The sequence below is a fragment of the Carettochelys insculpta genome, chromosome 33 (assembly GCF_033958435.1).
Source record: "Carettochelys insculpta isolate YL-2023 chromosome 33, ASM3395843v1, whole genome shotgun sequence".
NCBI classification, from domain to species: domain Eukaryota; kingdom Metazoa; phylum Chordata; order Testudines; family Carettochelyidae; genus Carettochelys; species Carettochelys insculpta.
The window spans coordinates 2,412,720-2,416,033 of record NC_134169.1 but is presented as its reverse complement, the minus strand read 5'-3'; the positions used below and the strand labels follow the sequence as shown (position 1 = coordinate 2,416,033).

The 3,314-nt window shown below is 50.6% G+C and overlaps 2 non-coding genes across 2 annotated transcripts; both read left to right on the top strand.

Annotated features, from left to right (window-relative positions):
• TRNAP-CGG (transfer RNA proline (anticodon CGG)) lies at nt 1-72 on the top strand. The gene has a single exon. It is a non-coding gene; the product is annotated as a tRNA-Pro (tRNA).
• A 2,918-nt stretch (nt 73-2,990) lies between these two features.
• Nucleotides 2,991-3,091, top strand: TRNAL-UAA (transfer RNA leucine (anticodon UAA)). The gene is given in 2 exon segments: nt 2,991-3,028; nt 3,046-3,091. It is a non-coding gene; the product is annotated as a tRNA-Leu (tRNA).
• The last annotated feature ends 223 nt before the right edge of the window (nt 3,092-3,314 follow it).

Here is a 3,314-nt window from a genome sequence, read left to right as displayed (position 1 = left end):
GGCTTGTTGGTCTAGGGGTATGATTCTCCCTTCGGGTGGGAGAGGTCCTGGGTTCAAATCCCAGACAAGCCCTTGTCCTATTGTTGTCTAATAGCTGATCCAGACAGTTTCAGGGGTCTTGTCCTCTTATGTGATTTTCCTCTGCTCATTTGCTCAGTGTAATGCAACAGCCACTTGTTTCTGGATGGCTCAGCTCAAGCACCAGCTCTGTCAAGAGATGGTCCTGCCAGTGACTACACCCCTCCTGTTCACTGTGGCAGCCCCTCTGGGTGGTAGAAGCTGCCACTGTCCAGCTTCTGACTCCCCTTTTGTCTGGATGAGACCCCTCGGGGTCTTCTCCCCAGGACGGGCTGGAAGGACTGTCTCTGGCTGCTGTACTGTCGCTTCTGTGAGAAGCTGGGCATCTGTTGCCTAATAAACCTCCTGTTGTACCTGCTGAGTGAGTGTCACTCCTGCCAGTGGACGGGGTGCAGTGCAGGGGGACCCCTGAACCCCATCACACGCTCTCATGAAGTGTATTGAATCAGCCACCCCGAGCTATCCCGGCCAATGCAACCTAACCTGGGCTGAGAATCCCCTGCCCCCAGGGCAGCCCACAGGGCACGAGGATGGGGAGGCCAGGAGCCTCTGGATACACTGGGGCTCTCTCTTCATGAGTCTGTCATACAGGAGGATTCTCTGGGCACAGCTGAGAGAGCCAAAGCAGGGCAAATTGCTTAAAACTGATTGCAGAGGTGTGGGCCAGGGGTGTGCCCCATCTGGGGTGGAGCAGGCCTGCCTGGTTCTGGGCAGGCAGCTGTCTCCAAAGGGCCCAGTCCTCCTTAACGGGGCTGCAGGTGGGCAGAATATGGACCCTGGCCCTGGGACAGGATTGGCCACATCCCACATAGGCAGTCAAGGTGTAAGGGCAGGGCCACAGTTCATTAATCAGGCTCAACCCCTACAGCAGGGGAGGGCACACACAGTCTGTGTAGCAGCCCTGGCTCTGGGGCAGGGCTGGGCCACCTTTAATCAGGCTCAGCACCTTGTTAGCAGCTTGTGCGCAGCCACGGCTAAGCTGCCATTGCTTTGAAGTAGCCCAGGCACTTTGAAGTACCGGCAGGTTAGCCACTGCGAGAGACAAGCTGGCACTTCCAAGTTTGCAGCTTAAAAGTTGTCCGTGGGGCTGGGGTGAGAGAATTATCTTAATGAAGTGCTGCATATGCATCACAGCGCTTCGTTAGTAATCTCCCAACACCCTATTTCCCATGCTCCCTTCCAAGATGGGAGCCAGTGCAGACACAGCCTGAGACAGCCAGGCAGGTTACTGAACTAATTTAGAAATAGTGGATGGCTTTTTTTGAGGTCTTTAAACCTCATTCTACGAGAAATAGTGCCTATTCCAAGAGAGAGAATAGGGGCTGTATGGACAGGTAAGTGGGGCTCTTTCAAAGAATAGTTTATTCCAAAATAATGCTGCTGTATCGCCATAGCGCCAGTGTGCTTCAAGGGCTCTGATCTGAACTAGGCTCTCTTGTGTGGGGACGTGCTGTTTTCCAATAGGTTTTGTTTATGCCGGGGCTTCCTTGGTGTGTGAAGGGGTTCTTATCAAATGGCTTATTTGGGAGGAATAATTCTGAAATAAGCTATTCTGAAATAACTCTGTAGTGCAGGCAAAGCTGGAAAACCTCTGCCCTGGGGAATAACAGCGGTGGTGAACTGGCAATTTGTAAAGACAAATTCCTTATTATAACCAGTCACAGTGTGGGATTATTTAGGGTGTGTCGACACTACAGAGTTTATATATATATATATATATATACATATATATGGATGAGGATACATGTGTGCCCTGGTATGGTCTGTACGGCTGTCTGCAGTCCAGGCATGGGCATGGTCCTCCCCTCCTCTTGCCTGACTCTCAGCTGCTCCATGGCTTTTAAGTCTCTCCTTGGAGCTGTGAGCACCAGCTGCTCCCTGCACCAGGTGCCTAGAGGAGGGAAGGCAACTGGGCTCCAGCCTGGGGACCTTCCTTCCTCCCACTTTCCCTGACTTTGGATTCTGGCCCTGCTCCTCCTTCCCTTTAGTGCCATGGGGGGTAAGGGGCAAAGGAACCCCCCACCCTCACCCCCCTTTTGGACATAAATTCATGTTTTGCTTTATTTGTAAGGAAGTTTGGTAAAAAGTTAAACCTCTTAATCTGTTTAATTATTTTTGTTTTTATTACTAATAACTCCTTTCATACCAATTTTTACAACCCCCCTTCTCTGAGAGACCTAATACTGTAATGTGAATAATTTAGTATTTGAGGTATTTGGAAGCAAAAAACAAAATGCATTTGTCATCGGGGTGGTTGGCTGGTGGCCCAGGAAAAGGTTTGTGTTGAGCGGGCTGGGCCAGGAGTCAGAAAGTTCAACTTTCACTGAGTCAGCAAGTTTCAGGGCTCTGAAGAGACAAAGAGGCCATGTCGACATGAGCCCAAAACTTTGAAATAGCCATGCAAATGGCCATTTCAAAGTTTACTAAGGAAGTGCTGAAATACATATTCAGCGCCTCATTAGAATGCCAACAGCTGCGACACTTCAAAATTGACACGGCTCCCCGCCATGGGGCTCGTCCAAATGGGGCTCCTTTTCAAAAGGACCCCGGCCAGTTCAATATCCCCTTATTCTCATCTGCTGTTTGGAATCAGGGGATTTCGAAGTAGCCGGGGTCCTCTTGAAAAGAAGCCCTGTCTGGATGAGGCGTGTGGCGGTGAGCTGTGTCAATTTCGAAGTTCCACGGCTGCCAGCATTCTCATGGGGTGCTGAATACATATTTCATGACTTCATTGGGGAACTTCGAAATGGCCATTTGCATAGACATTTCAAAGTTTTGGGCCAGTGTAGACACAGCCAGACAGGGGAGGTGACCAGCCCCTGGGTGGGTGCTGTGGAACAGCCAGCACCAGATGGTCACCAGGTTCAAAGAGAAACTTGTATGTGAATCACAGGGGTTTCTTTTGTGTGTTTGTCAGGATGGCCGAGTGGTCTAAGGTGCCAGACTTAAGATGATATCTTTTCAGTAATCTGGTCTCTGTAGAGAGACGTGGGTTCAAATCCCACTCCTGACACACACACTCTCTCTTTAGCCTTGTTTTGGCTGAGGGGCTCAGCAACAGTGGAGGTAGGTGAGTCAACGTTGTGCCCTTGGAGCCAGCGAAGCTAAAAGCATCTTGGGGGGCCTTGGCAGGAGAGTTTCTTGCAGAACCAGAGACTTTGTTATCCCCCTCTTGATTCAGAACTGGTGAGGCCGCAGCTGAGGCTTATCTACAGTAGCCACCTGCTGGAAAAGGG